The sequence below is a fragment of the Bactrocera neohumeralis genome, chromosome 4, assembly GCF_024586455.1.
Source record: "Bactrocera neohumeralis isolate Rockhampton chromosome 4, APGP_CSIRO_Bneo_wtdbg2-racon-allhic-juicebox.fasta_v2, whole genome shotgun sequence".
Classification (NCBI taxonomy): domain Eukaryota; kingdom Metazoa; phylum Arthropoda; class Insecta; order Diptera; family Tephritidae; genus Bactrocera; species Bactrocera neohumeralis.
In genome coordinates this window covers 2,326,700-2,345,914 of record NC_065921.1, presented here as the reverse complement: position 1 = coordinate 2,345,914, position 19,215 = coordinate 2,326,700, and positions in this window count along the sequence as shown.

The following is a 19,215-nucleotide window of genomic DNA, read 5'->3' as shown; positions in this document are numbered from 1 at the left end:
AATAATCCTTCGTTTAAGACTTTAAGAACTATATATCAAAGACCTGTGTAAAATTTCATGAAGATCGTTTGAGTAGTTGTCGAGAAATCTTGCCAGCCGTCTTCAAAAATACGAGAAAAACGTGACAAGTTCTCATGGCTTTTTTAAGACACTATTACTCGGATCAACTTAAAAACTTAGAATAATATTCTAGAGATGTTGTAGTAAAAAAATCGATTTTTTAAACCCCGTAAGTCCATGTATCCCCTTCAAATAGGTTCGATTATACATATTGTCAGAAAAGCTGCTAAAATTTCTTCCTCAAGGTGTAGTAATTATTTTCCCAGCTCAAATGTCTTTGAGTAAAACACTGTGTGTGCACTCACTATTTCGAAGCTCGCGGAAACCACTCTTTTCACCACACTCGTTCAGACAGACACACACATACACACACACCCACTCACATGAAGGTTCCACCTGTATTTGCTATCGGAGCGATTTGGCATCGCCACAAACGGTGAATTCCCTTTGCATATGCCACATCTAACATTCGTTCCCGAACACACGCGCGCTCACACATATGCCACTGCTTGTCTTTGTCCATTCACGCTAGCCAGGCCACTGTGCCGCGTTGCGACTTTGGTTTTTGCTTTTGTCCCATCCTTCGTGTTGCCATTCATGTTGGCATGACTTACTTTGCTCAAGGGATGCTGCCGACGACCGCTTGGCGTGCAAATTCACGCCAAATTGGCTCTTAGCCCAGCCCAGCGCAGCCCGAATCTGTGGAGTCCGATCGAAGTGCTTAGACCGTTGTCCGCTTGTCCACACTTCACAGTTAGGTTTATCTGCGGAGTTACCTGTTTCCTGTGTCACTTTTAGCAGCGTTCGGGGTCCGCTATGCATTTTAACTTCAGGTAATGGCTTCGATTGCCAGACACACGACTGCAAGCGCACATCACACACACACACACATGCTTAGGTGGCTCGGTGCCTGGGTGTGTGCATGTGAATTTATGCACCGTTATGGACATGTGGTATGCAACGGTGGGGGCTGCTAAGTAATTAAAGTTGCCCAACAATGATTTTTCGAGACAATTTCGGAACTTTAATGTTTAACAACATAATTTAGGAGCCAGTGAAATTCAGATCAACTGATATCACTGAGTTCAGTCGAATGCTCGATACGGTTGGTTGTGGCACAGCTACGTGCAGCAGCATTTGTTCAAAACTTAAATTTTAACCTAAAACTAAGCACCGTTAAGCGTGTGAATTACTCGGCGTCGCACACAAAATCTGGCAAATGTTGCAATATAATTTTCGCCAAACTTCTCCCTCCATTCCTCTCGGCTGCGAGCCGTCGGGTGGGGGTCCAGCGCGGGCTCAAAATTACTCACTATTTGCGAATGTTATTTGCAATATCACTGGATTTTAATGCCGCATGTTGTTGTCTGTGTTCATATTATTGCCGTTGTTTTTAATTGACGTCAGCAGCTGTGTCACAATCAACGCTAATCACTGTAATTATTGTTTACCGCGTGACACTCGTTTAATTAATTCCAAGTTACGGATCCATCCGACTCGGCCATCGGCCATTGTGGGTGTGTCGTCGCGTTCCCCAGCTATTGTTGCTGTTGTTGTTTGGTTGTGTAAAACTATAGCAACAGCAGCGACCACAAAAGCAACCAAAACAAAAACAAAAGGGAAGAGATGTCCGCTAACTTTTCGCCGTAACTGTAAATGGAACGAGAACGGTATTTAATTTTATTACCTGGACATTGGGAATCGAAACTACGGAGCAACAGCACGTCAATGAATTTTAATTCGGTTTATTCGAAATTTAGATGCCTCGATGGACCCTGTTGGGCGCAATTACCGATCACGCGGCGCTCAAGCGAAATTAGCGAGCCCGAAGTGGGAGAATTGATTACAGCGCGAAATTGGCACTGCGTTTAACCGCCTATTATGGCGTGCAGCGATTGCTGGTGGGCTGTGAAGGAAGCACTATTTTGGCGGTGCCAGGTAGGCACCGTTGAAGTGTATAGACAAGGTGCTTCTAAACGCTCAATTAATGAACGCTGACACATTTTCAGATTCTGCCTAGCTAAGGAGCCGTTTTAAGCGAGGTTGGTTTATCTCCAAAAGCTGAAATAATTGTAATATGAAATAACCAAATAAGCAAGAGAATTGGATATACGAGGTGTGTTCAAAAAGTATCGCGAATTTTGAATTTACGCGGGTTACGTATATTCGAATTTCGAATTTTTCATTAAATTGTTTTCATTTAATTGTTGACAGCTGCTTTGCTTGCACGTGTTTTGGATCGTCTTCGATTTTTCCTATTCAAAAAAATGGATCAAAGAACCTGTATCAAATTTTGTGTGAAAAACGAAATTAAGTGCGCGGATTCATTCCGAATGTTGACTGTGGCATACGGAGAAGCTACCTTGGACCGAAGCAACGTTTATCGGTGGTACAAAATGTTCTCAGAAGGCCGAGAAGATGTGAACGACGAAGAGGGTGCCGGACGCCCGAGCACTTAAACAACAGACGAAAAAATTAATGAAGTGGAGAAAATGGTATTGGCGAAACGTCGAATCACCGGTAGAGAAGTTGCTGAGGACCTAAACATATCGATTGGCAAGTTATGCGCAATTTGCGCGAAGCAATCCGCCAGAAACGTCCGGATTTGTGGAAGAACAAAAATTGGCTTTTGCACCACGATAACGCCCCTGCTCACACATCGTTGCTTGTGCGCGACTTCTTGGCCAAAAACAACACACTAATGATGCCGCAGCCACCGTATTCCCCAGATCTGGCCCCCTGTGACTTTTTCTTGTTCCCTAAACTGAAGAGGCCCATGAAAGGACGACGTTACGCTTCTCTTGACGAGATAAAGACGGCATCGAATTAGGAGCTGAAGAAGATAAAAAAATGATTTTTTGAAGTGCTTCGAAGATTGGAAAAACCGTTGGCACAAGTGTATAATATCTCATGGGGATTACTTTGAAGGTGACAAAATAGATATTCATGAATAAATAAATAATTTTTGAAAAAACACAAAATTCGCGATACTTTTTGAACACACCTCGTAGTTATGAAACCTAACCTCATACACTTTGGAAAAGTATAGAAAGGTATTTATTAAACCGCAAACACGTGTGCCGAAATATCTCCCGAATTCAGCAAAAGAGCTGGCGTTTTGATATAAGCTCGAGTAAAAAGAGAAATTAAATTAAAGTTTATACTTAGCAACTGTTAGGTTAATCCATTTTTCGATAGCTTATTGGCATTTGAAGGTAATTTCGTAACCCCCATTATCATAGAAAATCTTATCCATATTCACAAGAAACTGGGGCAATCGATTTTCAAGTAAATGTTTCACCAGCAAAATTAGCCATAGATAGGAATAGGTAGGAGTTCATACTAACCGGTGACCCAAGTAGAGGTACTTTTCTCAATTACCTTTTTTGACAGATCATGCGTTAGTCGTGTCAAGCTGTCATCATGGAAAGATTTTCACCTGAACACCTTTATAAGCCGTTCAACTTCATTACTACAATTCAGATTCTGTAAAAAATGTATTTTGCACGCTTCGTTCAACTTATGGTCAACATAATCGGCCAAGTCAAATTTTGTTCAGTGATGAGGCCTATTTCTGGCTCAATGGGTCTGTAAACTAGCAAAATTGATTTGTAGGTCGGTGGTCGGTCCATATTTCTTCAAAAATGATCCCAGTAAGAACGTAACTGTCAATGGCGACCGTTATCGCGCCGTAGTAACCGACTATGTGATGCCAGAAAGTGAAGCTCGTGATCTCGGCGAAATTTGGTGTCAACAAGACGGTGCCGTTTCCCACACATCGCATCAATCAATAGGTTAATTGAGAAAACACTTCGGTGAGCAGATAATTTCACGTTTTGGGCCGGTGGATTGGCCACCAAGATCGGGTGATATCACACCGTTACACTTTTTCCTGTAGGGATATGTAAAGTCTAGAGCCTATGCGAACAATCCCGCTTCGATTCAACCCTTGGAGCAAAATATCACCCGTGTCATTCGCTAGTTACCAGCCGAAATGCTCGAACGAGTCATCGAAAATTGGACTTAACGAATGGACCATCTGAGACCTAGCCGCGACCAACATTTGAAAGAGATGATCTTCAGAAAATAAATGCCAAAGATTGTTCTTTCGAATAATAATAAATTTGTAGTTTCTGTGTTTTTTCTATAAACAAGTAGGGAACCTCGAAATGGATGACCCTTTATAAGGTGGATACATAAAAACATCCTTAAGCTAGTCACTTCAGTGTAATTGCTTACTTCAGATTCTGCTCCAATTGCTGAGAGTACAGTTCCGAGTTAAAAATTTGGCCGTAGGGTAGGAGCTCATACTCGTAGTAGATAATTATCTGCCATTTCCACCAAATACACAGCAAATCATTTTTGGCAGTCAATCCTGGATTTGTCGCTCTTTGCTCGGCTCACCTCATTACCAAAAACTTCGCCCCGCTCCAGAAATGTATGGATTTTGTTGCGATTCACCTTCTGAAGTATCTCCTTTGGCATCCATAACAGTAACACGATCATAAACGTTAGTCACATATTCACTCGCGTTGCTTGCCTTTTCGTCTAGATCGAAACAATAATTTAAAATTCGGCACATTTTCTCTTTGGTGGTGCCCATCTTTGAAGCGTATTAAAGAAATACTGAATCAAGCAATCACAAAACTCTTTAAGAATACTTTTTTGCATAAACTCTTGTCTTTGCAATGTCATATTGTGGTACCCAACCGAACTTATATAACGGGAGATACAGGCCAGTAAAGTCATTTAGTGGGAAAATAATGTTTTTTCCTAAAATTATGACCATAGCTTGAAAATCCCACTAACAGAGTGATATTTACTTAAAAGAGCGCTTTTGGAGCTCAAGACTAAAATATATTCCAGCTCTGATCTGCTATTTACAATAATATCTTTGTGACTCAATTAATCGCGTGAGTGTGTGTGAGTTTTTCTTTTCTTTCAGCGATTTCCACTAAGAGTGCTCTAAGTACGAGAGGCCGATGAGGATTCCATATGTTTGTACCACCGATGCAGCGAATATTAAAGACGACTTACAAGGAAAAGTCGTATTTATCCCTAAAAATGCAACTCGGCATTTTATTCCATGCGCTGAGCATTAATTTTCGTTCGTATGCAGAAAATGAAATGTTGCCACATAAGTGTCTCCACGCGCAAAAAACCTATATTTCTGCCACACACACACACACACACATGCATTTTCATACAGTTATAAGAGATGGTGCCGCAGCGTCAGCCACCCAGTGTCGTATTGGAATGCACAAAGTGGCAATCGTCGCCATGAGCACCGGAGCACACACGCACGCACGCATACATACCGTTAGTGCGGCCATAAACAAAGTGGTTAGATTGGCGGCGCGGTGCAGGTGCTTGTGTGCGGCAAATGAAAAGTGTGTCAAGTGCCGCCAAACAAAAGTCAGCGGTTTCAGAAAGACTCACAACGTTTGACAATTCACCGTTGCTTTTCCGAAGGGTGGAGGAGAGCTGAAAGCACCGAAACGGGAAGTGTTGAGGCGCGTGCACACAAGTGTGCCATTCTATGTTTCTTTTGCGCTTTTATTTTTATTTGCACGCCGTTGCATTCGCCGGCTTCATAAAGCGGAATGCAACAACACTCAACACGGCTGATGCCTCGCTCACTATCTGCTTGTCAGCCTTTCAACTGAGTTGCTTACGTCGCCGTGCGAGTGGTTAAATTCTTTGTCTGCAACACCATCCACAACACCGTGCAACGAACGCACCTTGCGGGTAACGGTGCTGCGGCCTAGAATGCCGTCGTCAGCTGAAAGCGGAGCACAAATGTTGCAGCGTTAAATTCTCATAATTCCTCCTTTCCCATATTCATTAGACGGCTTTTGGTTTTATGGACTAACCTGCTGAGCTGGTACCGTTGACTTTAAAAAAAAAGGGCAAACATTGCGAATGCGAAACCGAAAAAGTCTATGCCGCACACACATGGCGTTTGCTGAGCTGAGAAGCGACTTCCTTGTCTTATTTGGCTTTGAAATGAATTGTGTTTGGATTTTTTTCAAAAACATTTTGGTATTAATACCACACAAACGAAGCTTTTAGAGTTAAATAAAACCCAAGCTACTTCGCGGCAGGCGCCCTCATGTGCTCTCTCAAACTTCAATCCATAAAGAAGCGTTCGCTCATTAACGGTATACAAAAGGTTAACATGTGTCCCACGTGGCATATTAAAAAGCCTGACAATGAATAAGTAGTGTCAACGCCACCTTTAGCACCGCTTGTAGTCTGCTCACGCGCACAGCCAAGCGTGTGTTAGGCATTTGCAGTTTACAGTAACAAATTTGGCGCCCCAAGCACTACCGCCTCACTTTCGCAACCGAGCTTGCCGCTTTAATATACAAGCGGATGTCCGCGAGTTTTATGTGTGAACTATACAAACTGCACATAGGGTGCACTATGTATGTATGAATATGTATGCATATGGAGATGGCGCACAGGCTTCACTTCCGCTTGCAAGTTCTTCCTAAATATCCTCGCCGGAAAGACCAGGCGGGGAAATTGAATTGGAGTTGCTATAAGGTGTGAAGATATCGTTTCTAAATGCGCTTTGTTGCGCGGAGTTTTTGTGGACAAGCAGTGATTAGAGGATTTTTGTAGAAAATATAATAGTCATATCAATTCATCACAAAGTACGCCTTCTTCAATGTTAATGCAATATGAAGAATATAAAAAAAAAATTATTTATATATGATCGTCAGTTTCTGTAAGCAAAAGTAATTGTAAGAAAAAACGATAACTTCGGTTGCAACGAAGCTAAATACTCTTCACAGGTGCATTTCTGTTAGTAACTATGTGTTCAGTTTGTATGGAAGCTATATGCTATGGTAATCCGATCTGAACAATTTTTTCGGAGATTACATTGTTTCCTTAGAAAATGATCTGTGCCAACTTTTGAGAAAATACATTGTGAAATGTGAAAGTTTTCGATACAAGAACTTGATTCCGATCGTTCAGTTTATATGACAGCTATATGTTATAGTGGTCCGTTATCGGCCGTTCCGACAAATGAGCAGCTTCTTGAAGAGAAAATGACGTTTGCAAAATTTCAAAGCGATATCTTAAAAACTGAGGGACTAGTTCGTATATATACTGACAGACGGACAGACGGACATGGCTAAATCGACTCTGCTCGACATACTGATCATTTATATATATACTTTATAGGGTCTCCGACGCTTTCTTCTGGGTGTTACAAAGATCTAAATCAATGAATACATGCTATTTGTCCTATTGATGGTGGGGCGTATACGTAACCTTCACTGTGCCGAGTCATTCGCATTTGCTCCTACAGCCCTCCCTGTTACTTTATGCAAAATTCTCAATTACTATTTTCTTTTCATTTGCTTAATCAATAATTATCACTAAATCATAGACTTTATAAGTGCCACATCAATACTTGCAACACAAGTTGCTGGCGAAAGGCAGGCAAAGTTATTAAATATTAGCAATAAGTGCTGAGGCCGCGCTTTGCATTTAAATAATTTCCAGTTGTGTACATAAATTTGAGGCACAACACATACAAGCCCTGCTAATTGAGCAAACACACATATGTACATGTGTATATACATACATACACATACAAAACTTTTTGTATTGCTATATTAGCTTCATAACCCCAGTGCAAACGACAATGTAATGTAATATAAGTTATGGTGTCTTGTTGCCGCCAGCCGCCACTTGAATGTCCACTGCTCTGCCAATGTTTACGCTCAAAGTTTTTCACACATTTCAGATGGAAAATGTTTAATTTCCCAAAAGAGCTGCGTTGGAAAAAACTTTGCCCATTTCGGTGCACTATCAGCGGCGTCCCTGCCCGCACATGTCTTGCGTTGAAAGACACCGTCGCCGATGTCACAAATGAAGAAGATGAAATTGAGCGAAGGCAAACTTGTTGTTGCCATCAACTACACCCTTACACACAAGCGCTTTGCTGCCACTTCGCTGCGGAAAAAGTGAAAGAATGCATATGTTGCACACAAGCATCAAGCACAATTAGATGTATAAGAAATATGTATGTGTATATGTGTATTCTTTTGCCACCTGCAATATTATGTTGTAGGTACATGACAGTTTCTTGCAAAAAACTTAGCTGGAAGAAGCCACGAATTCTTTTTAGAATGTCAATTGTACTTTCTCTATCTCTTCGCCTTCAAATTAGTGAAAGGCTTTCAACATTGAAGAGCCTAGAGCTGAGATCTAGAACTATTGCAGTCAATTGCATCGCAAAACGACTCATTTGGCGTGACCATCAATTTTGCAACAGCGTGGCAGTAACATACCGACCAATATTGTCAGCAATCTGTTCTCTAATATGATGAAGTCTCTAGAGCCGGTTTGTTTGCTTGTTAGTGAAGTGCGTGATTTAAGTTGAATAATTAATCAATGACGAAGGAGCAGACGTTCCATTGCCCGACCATGAGAAGTTCCAATAGCAATTACCCGCCTGAAGAGACCCAAAGCGGGGAGGGCCGATGGACTGCCCGCCGAGCTATTCAAACACGGTGGCGAAGAATTGATAAGAAGCATGCATCAGCTTCTTTGTAGAATATGGTTGGACGAAAGCATGCCCGACGATTGGAATTTAAGTGTGCTCTGTTCAATCCACAGAAAGGAAGACCTCACAATCTGCGTCAGACAGAGGGATCAGTCTGCTCAAAATCACATGTAAGGTTCTATCGAGCGTATTGTGTGGAATACTAAAGCGCCAAATCTTAGAAAAGGCCCGTGAAAAGAAAATCGACACGCACCACCTCTTCGTCGATTTTAAAGCTGCTTTTGACAGTACGAAAGGAGCTGTCTTTATACCGCGATGTCTGAGTTTGGTATCCCCGCAAAACTAATTCGGCTTTATAAACTGACGTTGAGCAATATCAAAAACTCTGTCAAGATCGGAAAGAACCTCTCCGAGCCGTTCGATACCAAGCGAGGTTTCAGATAAGGCGGCTCCCTATCGTGCGATTTCTTCAATCTACTGCTGGAGAAAATAGTTCGAGCTGAAGAGCTTAATCAATCAAGTACAATCTCAGGTTGAGTATGCAATTGAGAGGTAAGTCCTCCCCCCTTCGAATAAAACCCAAACTCTATAAGTCACCTATTATTCCCGTCCTGATATATGTAGAGGTATGGATAATGACAACATCCGATGAGTCGACGGCTACGCTAGCAAGGTTATGTCGTCCGAATGGACGAAAACATTCCAGCTCTGAAATTATTCGCCGCAGTACCCGCCGGGAGAAGGACAGGAAGAGAAAGACCTCCACTCCGTTGGAGAGATCAGGAGTAGAAGGACCTGGATTTGCTTGGAATCTCCAATTGGCACCACCTTACGAAAAGAAGAAACGGCAGGCGTGCTGTTGTTAGCTCGGCTATAACCGCGTAAGTGCTGCCTACGTCTACAGTAAAGAAAAAGATAGATACAATTTATCGTCGCATGAAAACGCTGATTCGTATGTGTCATCTGTAGGGTTTTCAGCGAAATGATGTGAGTATCAAAAATAAAAGCCACAGCTTAATTAATTATTATGTGCCCTTCGAAAACGAAACACGATGGCAAGAGAAATGTAGCATGCAGATGTTTAGCATTCATTGGGAAATAAGTCAAAAGTGGCAACGCATTTCTAAACTCATACTGGTCTACATAACGCTCATTTGGCATAAACACTGTTGGGACCAACAAACAAAATTTCGAACGGACACTTTTAGAGCAGCGACAGTGGGTGGAAGTTACACGCGAGTGCGATGAATGCAGTTCTGGTGAAAAATAATGAAAAAGATGCTTTCAAATTCGAAAGAATTTTCCCTATTTGAAATCGATTTGTGAATTTCAGATATTATAGACAAGGTTGCTACGTAACATTTGGTCTCAAGAGCCTTGCTTTATTTATGCACTGCAGATGGGGAATCTCGAAATAGAAACCTTTTAGTAACTTTCATCGAAAAATATTCCATGAGCCCTGCTAAGATGTTTCGCATCTCTCCAAGTACAAAGTTTGTTGGGTTAAGCCCGAAGTTGTTGTTCTCAATTGTGTGTCGCATTTTGTGTTTTATTAGTAAAGGCGTGTGTGCGCACACATCTGAGGTTTATGGCAACATCTTGTTCAATTTATTATCATTCCTCGGCTGTCTAACTGGTCGGCACATACTCACGATCGCACGCAAAAGCACATAGTGCGTGTGCATGTTTGTATGTTAGTATGTGTGCAAGCTGTGCTTCAATACTTCCGAAATTTTGTACCTTAATGGCTTGTGCCTTAGGTTTGGTAGCAGTTTAATGTTAACGGTACTCGGTATCTGAATGGGTTATTGATGGCAAGGAGGAGTATTTATAATTAAATATTTGAAGATTAAATCTTTTAAAATGAAGAATAGAATAAATAAGTAACATCCTCAAGACGCTCTAAAGCAACTGATCTACTATTTCGTGGAGGAAATTATTCTTAGCCTAGTATGTATTTGAGGTTGATAATGAGCATTTTCGGAGAGAAATACTCAACAATGAAGCAGTACCGTTATTGTTGCTTCTATTTGAAACTCGACTCATAAGCTGAAAGTTTACAGTTATTCGGTTATTTTGTTTAGTACTTGGAAAGGCACAAATGTTCTTAACATCTCCAACTCAGCGCTTGCTCTTAGCCCATCTGCGAATGCAGTTCGAGTTGCAGTTGGTGTTGCAGTGGCACGTAGCATTTCTGCTCCATCAGTTACACGCTTTGAATAATTGGGGGAAATTTGCCCAACTTAATGGTTTTAATTCGCAGAAGCCGTTTGACGTGAATGCATTCCTGCATCCATATTGCCACATAACCCAGCTCTTGCATACATACATACACATACACACGCACTTCATTTGTTATATGATATGGTGTTTGTATTTACTATGTGAATTTATGGCAACAGACGTGTTTGTGACTAAAAGTGTGCACATATACACTTACATACACAAATATATTTGTGCTGAAAGGAACATTTGAAATTAAGAGCTCCTCACAGAAGTTGTTGCCATAATGAGTACTCAAACGGTATTTGAGAGGGATTCTTATAAAGATATGTAGAAAGTGTTGAAACAGTGAAACAGCCTCAGAAGTGGAAAAGATATGCCAAGCGGTGATCTCAAACACGCTTCCGTCAAGCAGGGCACCTTTCGCCCACAACTGCAATGTAAATTAATTTCCTTCCACAAAAATTTGTGGTGGACCCCAAGTTATATGGCTATGTTTTTTCGTTGGATAGATTTTTGTTTGATTCTCTTAAAAGGTTATGTGAATTTGTATTTTTCAAAAAATTGATTTTTTGTTTCGCATATTAATTGAATGTACTATATGGTACATATGTTTGAGAAGATTCTCCAATAATTTGAATTTGATTCGGTAAGTGGTTTCGAAGATACAGGGTTTGTCCGGAAAGTAATATAACTGAGTAGATTTAAGAAAATGTATAGAACCAATCGTTACAATTCTTTAAAAACTTTCAAAATAAGCTCCTTATGCGTCGGTGCAGCGCTGCCAGCGCGATTTCCAAGCGTTGAAGATCTCTCGGAAGGCATTCTCCGGAATAGCCTTGGGAGCCGGGTGGATCCCCTCTGTCGTCTCAAAATGCTTGCCTTTCATGGTCCTTTTTAGACAAGGAAAGAAAAAAAAGTTCGGGGGCCACATCAGGGCTATAGGGCGGCTGCGTAAGCGTTAGGATACCGGCCTTGGTTATGTATCTGTTCACAAGAAAGGCGGTGTGAGCAGAGGCGTTGTCGTGGTACAACTTCTAATCGGCTGCGATGTCTTGCGCATGTTCAAGTGCTCCGTTACAATGTCATGAGGCACAGATATTGATAAATTGAACATCTGGGCAATGAAACGAATACTTAGTCTACGGTCTGGGTTCAAAACTTTGCGCACACGAGTCACATTGTCGGTGTTTGTCGATGTCGCAGGTCTCCCAGCACGGTCTTCATCAGCGCCCTCTTCCGGGCTCTCCAAAAAGGCCTGGTGCCATCGAAACACACCATTTCTTGCTAAAGCAACATCTGGCTAAGCCTGCTTGATCATATCAAACGTCTATGTCGCAGACTTACCGAGTTTCACACGGAATTTAATCGCGTACCTCTGCTCTAAAGAATGCTGCATTTTCGGCTTGCAATGAATTAAGAATCAATTAAGATTTTGTAGCAAAAGTCGAAGAAGCTTTAAGCTCTTTCGGAAGCCCTCCAGTTTCATACTCTTCTACAATTACAAGCGAACACATAAACAGTTATTCCGGAGGCCAGCATGATCGATTTCTTGTGAATGGCAAATTTGTGGAATTTTGAGCCTTTTCAACTGCATTACGATGACTTAGTGTAAATGTCCATACAAACGTACATCTTGCTATGTGTGTGAGTGTGAGGCTCCTGAACACTTTGCAGCCATGGACATAGCAAGCAAATATCAATGCCACATTTTAGGTTTCGGTTTTGCCTCACACACCCACACAAGCACATACACAGTTGTCTGAGCCACGCATGCTGCCAAGCATTTGCATGTTGCAGCAGGGAATGGTGCGCCGCAATATTTGGTTCAGCTTAAAGCTGCCTATGCACATCAAAACCATCTTTCTTGCTGCGCCTTTAAAGATTAATTCTCGAAATTTGAAAGATAAATTATGTAAGCAGGCAGCACTGTATGTGGTTGGAATTCGTTGTGGCTCAGCATGAGTTTAATAAAGGGTTGTCCACTAACAAATTAAGCCGAAAATAATTGTGCACTAGGTGGGTGCGTAGCCTTCCAAAAATTGCATCTGACCACTCTAAGGCTAGCGAATTGAAAAGACCTTTTTAACTGTAAAACGTTGGTAATCGTTTTTGAAAAAGAAAAAATAACAATATTGCACCACTCTGTATGTGCACACCCACACACATGCCTGTGTTGCAATGCAGAGTTTGCTTGCGATTTTTGCCTTCATTCGGGAGCTTGCATTAATTATTTGCTTTACTTAAGTGTGTGAATTGCAAGAGATCAAGATTTGGCAAAAATTAAAGGAGGATGTGTGTTCTACACTTTCACTTTTTCAGATTTATGTTCAGCGATTTAGAATGTTATGCAGAATAAGAAATAATAAGCTCTGATTGGGTTATTAACCGCCATTTTTTTTTATCAAAAAACTCTTATTTGAGTTTGAGTACTCGATTCTTTATGCGCCATTTTGATATCTTTCTTTACTTTCTCACCATATTACTTCTTGTTTAAACGAAGTGTGAAACCAAATTATTTTTCCCAGTGTATCTGTTTTCTTCTATGAAGCTTTAGAAATCACCACTTTTTCATATTCGTCCACCCCCTGCGGAGCTGTAAGCGCGTTTGCGGTGTCGAGGGCACAAATAGTTTGTTTTCTTTATTTCGGAGTTTTTGGTTAGGACGTAGGCAAAAATGTACATATTGTCACACATAAATGAAAGCCAAATGCTTTCGAGATATTCGATATTTCTGCTCGTATTATTAAACGCATGTGTGCGTACACTTATGAGTCGTGCTTGTTTACTTATGATGGAATAAGGGCCGCACCTAGTCTAACAGCCTGAAAAGTCGATTTTTGGAATGAAAAAAGAAATTGTGTATACATACATATGTATATATTTTAAGAATACACAGTAAAATTTTTGAAGAAACAACTATTCGTACTTCGAGTTATAAGCGTTCTCCGACGTGGCTAAAAAACGTCTTACACTGCTGCAGTAATCCCGGAGCACTCCGTGGATGAAACCTAACCGAAAGACTCTTTCAAGAATATATTGCTCACGCAATGACATATTTGAAAATTATTACAAATTGGATGCGTTTAAAAAAAAAGAATTTTACCAAAATTCTGCATAATTCTTTCAAAAAACTTGTAAATATTTGTATGGAAACCATATACAGATCAATCAAACAAAATTCAATGACAATCAGATAATTTGCTGTTTCGAGAAAATGCTTTTTACAGCTAGCTGATTTAACTGACCGGCTGCACTTTAACCCTAGACGGGCATCGTTATTTTGCCAGCGATGGTAAGGCTGCAGTAAGGCTGTAACTCAAAAACTATTTAAGATTTTGAAAAATATATTATAATTTTAGGAGTTGTTTTTTAAAGGTATAAACTATTAAATTACGCAAACAGTTATTATTCTTTCATTTAATTTCGCACTAAGTCTGTTTGATTGCTAGATACCGAGAGTTGAAGACAAAAGAAGAGAAAGGCCCGCGAAATGCGTGAATACGAAGAGCTTGACAAGCTGGTCGACATGGGTAATACTCGAAAACTCTACGAAAAGATGCGGCGACTAACAGAAGGTTTCAAGACCGGAGCATATCCTTGTAGAACCCCCAGAGGTGATCTAGTAACCGATGCCCAGAGCATACTAAAGTTATTGAGGGAACACAGCTTGCTGAATGGCAGTGAACGCATAACGCCAGGAGATCAGGTTCGACCCGATTCCCCAATCGATGACGATGGAGCAGACGTTCCATTGCCCGATCATGAGGAAGTTCGAATAGTAATTACCCTCGTGGGGGGGCGTGGGTCGATGAATTGCCGGGCGATCTATTCAAACACGGCGGCAAAGAACGGATAAGGAGCATGCATCAGCTTCTTTGTAGAATATGGTAGGACGAAAGCTTGCCCGACGATTGGAATTTAAGAGTGTTCTGGCCAATCCACAAAAAAGGAGATCTCACAATCTGCCCCCAACTGCCAAGAGACAAGCCTCCGCAACTTCGCATATAAGGTTCAATCGAGCGTATTGTGTGAAAGACTGAAGCCCACCGTCAACAAACTGATGATGACCTTATCATTATGGTTGTAGGCCTGGAAAATCAACAACTGACCAGATATTTACCATGCGCCAAGTCTTGGAAAAGACTCGTGAAAAGAGAATCGACACGCACCATCTCTTCGTCGATTTCAAAGCTGCTTTTGACAGCACGAAAAGGAGCTGTCTTTATGCCGCGATGTCTGAGTTTGGTATCCCCACAAAATTAATACGGCTGTGTAAAGTGACGTTGAGCAATACCAAAAGCTCCGTCAGGATCGAAAAGGACCTCTCCGAGCCGTTGGATATCAAACGAGGTTTCAGACAAGGCGACTCCCTTTCGTGCGACTTCTTCAATCTGCTCTTGGAGATAATAATTCGAGCTGCAGAACTTTATCGAGCAAGTACAATCTTTTAAAAGAGTGCACAGCAGTTGGCGTATGCCGATGATATTGGTATCATAGGCCTCAAAATCCGCGCCGTTATTTCTGTTTTCTCCAGGCTAGATAAGGAAGCAAAGTAAATGCGTCTGGCAGTGAACGAGGGCAAGACGAAATATCTTCTCCATCGATCAAATAGTCGTCGCACTCGGGACTAGGCACCCACGTCACTGTTGACAGTCACAACTGCGTAGTTGTAGATAATTTGGTCTATCTTGGAACCAGCATTAACACTAACAACAACGTCAGCATCCAAATCCAACGCAGAATAACTCTTACCAACAGGTGCTACTTCCGACTAAGTAGGCAATTGAGAAATAAAGTCCTCTCTCGACGAACAAAAACAAAACACTTCAAGTCACTCATTATTCCTGCCCTGCTGTATGGTGCAGAGTCATGGACCAGGTGGAAAAGGACCTGGCTTCGCTTGGAATCTCCAATTGGCGCCACATTGCGAGAACTGGCGCGCTGTTGTTAACTCAACTTTAACCGTTCAAGCGGTGTCTTTACGCCAGTAAAGAAGAAGAAGTTTATTGTTTCCGCCGGAAGTGTATAACTAAGAATTATAGTAAAACTTTTATTTGTTTTTGTTGCATTGTTTGAGTCTGAAATCCCCACAGAAGTATTAAAAATTTGACAGCAATACTAATTTCTCAATTCAATTTACAACACTCGAGCTAACAATCTCTTGAACCCGAATTAAATCAGAAAATATTAAACGCAAAATAAATTAAAAGTTGAGATCATATGTGTTAATGCGTTTACTTAGAACTCCGTTATAAGTTAGACGATTAGCTTATCCATCTGTCCTTTATAATATCAACTTTGCTGAAATCCATTTGTTTGCCATCAAAGCACTTATGTTATTGGGCCACGACAAACCCTTTGTTGCAATATGTGTCACCGAGTGACAACAATAAATTACTTTAAACTGTTTGTTTGTTAGGACAACAATAAAAGGTGTGTGTGCAGTCAAAGCGGCAAAAAATCGGCCAAAGAACTGAAGCGGAAATGACAGCAAATTCAGTTGTGGCACGGACCATGTTGTGCCTCATTAGGCTGGCAAAATTGTTGCTCCGCTGCTCGGGTGACACTCGCGCAGACACAGTGTGCTCACTTTAAGCGACAGTTGATGCACACAGATGGAATTAGTTTGAGCGTAAAAAATGTATTTGGAAACAGGAAAGAGGAAGCGCCCTTGGTCGTTCATCTTTCGTGGCATTTGTTGTGGCAGACGCACAGCCCAACTTGAGCAAATAGAATATGAATAAATATGAAAGTAAAATTGTTGCTAATGTTGCGTAGTGTTTTTGCAAAGGCAACCCACTCATAGATGGAATGTGTGCTCGTAGAAATGTATTTCGAGTTGCCTTGGCAAGTTTTTGCGGCACATCTGATGGCAAAGCCGCCGCTGTTAGCTGGTCGTCGCCGTAATAGATGCAGCTTAAATTTCGGCTAAGACTTTTTATTACACAGTGACTTTGTCTTTTCCTCGCAAACTAAAAAAGCCGAGAAAAATCGGAAAGACAGCAGAATAGCAGGCAAAAAATCAAATAGAAAATGCACAATGTAACTGCGTGTGTGTGAGTGGATGTGTGTGTGTGGAGTGTCGTAGCAGAAAAGTATTGCTTTTTAGTATACTGCTTTTGTGCTATTGTGTATTGCAACCGGTTTCAGCTTATGCTGCCTTTATTACCCTTGAAGATAACCTCCTCGTAAACATATATATGTACATGAGTATATGAGTATGTGTGTGTGCGGTAAGTGAGGATCCGCTTTTTTGCCGCACACACCCTTTTTGTGCTCTCGTGTCATGTCGTGCAGCCCGGCATGATCTCGGAGGAGGATTTTATTTTAATGGTTCGCATTTTGCTTATGTGTTTCTTTTTCGATTGCTTGCAAGTAACTGTGTGTACATAGGTGTGTGTGTGTGATAGTGTTTATTTCGCCTAACTTTTTTGTTTCTCAAATTCTGTTTGCCTCTTTGAGCTTGCAATTTTGCAGTTATCCTGCCACCCACATTACCCGCACTCCGGCCCAGCAATGCGCGCTTCACATCATCATGCATTGTCATCCCACCACTTTACAGCTTATCAGCTTTCCGACTGCTTTCATATTTTAACTTCCAGTACCGCCAATGATACCGCCTCTTCGCTTGCTCGCTTTACTCGCTCACTCGCCAGCTCGCCCATCCAAATCAGCTGCAATCACATGCTGCCAAACAGCTTTATTCAAGTCGAATGTCTAATGGCTGCACTTACACACACACACACACGCTGGGCGCTCCGCCGCTCGCTATGACAGCACAGCTTATTTTGCAGCAATTTACTAGGATAACAAAAGTTTTCCGACTTTCATTCGCCCCCGCCTCAACCAATTTAGATATTCTAAACTCTTTCGCGTGATAAAAATCTAAGGTTATGTTCACGAGTCACCCACACATGCACACATTAGCGACTCTCATTTCAAATGGTTGCAAAATTGTGCTATAACGGTGATGGTGTAAGAGCGCTCTTTGGCGTATCAGGTGGCGCGCCCACACGCCTAGACAGGGCTCTTGTGGCGATGTATGCCCCAGTTGAGTGGCAGGAGTGGCAGCTGAATGTACGTCATAAGAGTAGATAAATATATGGGATTTCGTTCATTTGAATTTCGTCTGCAGCGACCTGCTGGTTATTTAGATATTCACTTGCTGAGTTGATCCTTAATAAGCCCATTAACTCCGCATTAACAAAAGTTAGAAATAGACTGTATCAAATGGAATAAGCGCTCCATTATGGTATTGGCCCCAAAGGCGGGCATAATAAAATGGAAAAGTGCAATAAGGTGCTCTCATTAAAAACGATAAAAAAAATAATTCTGTCCAAAAGGGATTCAGAGAATGATGTGGGATGAAAATTTTGAGTGCTCTACTACATTGCTGTGGTATTACAAATCAAATGGGAAGCAAGTTATTAGTTAATATTCCGTTTGCTATTCTCAAGTTAGCCCTCAATCGAGAATCTAGATATCGTCATATTTGGATTATTGTTGGGAGATGATTTTAAACGAAAACTAAAACTTTTGGATGAGATTTGCCAGAGATCAGGTGCATTAATTATTAACCTAGTATACCCTTGAATTAACCTTTAAGAGGTGAAATAAACAAGCGACATCTAAAAACAATTCTGGGTATAGTAGGCGTTGGTTGACTCTTATTGAAGTCACCATATGAGATTTTTTCATGGAACTTGGCTCTAACAAGGTGTCGGGGCTTGACAACCGCTCATGGTTCCTAAATTTTAATATTTTGGAATATTGTTGTCAAAAATATTATCGGCAAATCACAAACCGTTGCACAATGTTTTCAACAAGAAGTATCTTTACACCTTGAAAAGGATATATTAGGTCAGTGATCTAGTTTGTTACGCCTAAAGGGTTTGTCAGGAAAGTAATAGGACTGATTTTCTTCCGCCGCGACTGTACTTCGGAGCGTGTGCGCACCGACTGGATCCGGTAGAGGGGGTTCCTAGTTGTTCCTTCAGTTGTCTCCGAGCACCTGCAGAGTCAGGACAAACATTTTTCGAGCCGTTTGATATGTTCAATTAGGCTTATCCAGATGTTGCTTTTGCAAGAAGTGGTGTGTTTCGATGCACCAGGCCTTTTTGGAGAGCCCGGAAGAGGACGCTGATGAATGAGCAAATCCAAAATGAAAACGATGCTCATTGTTTTTTTGATATCAAAGGCATCGTCCGCCATGAATTTGTTTCTCCTGGACAAACCAAACTTGGCGTTGACAGTTTTACGTGGAAGTCCTCAAGAGGCTCAAACGAACGGTCAATCGGGTCCGACAAGACATCGCAGCCGATTGGAAGTTGCTCCACGACAACGCCCCGACTTAAACCAACTTTCTTTTGAACAGCCCAGAGGTGTAGGGCTGTACTTTTTTTGTT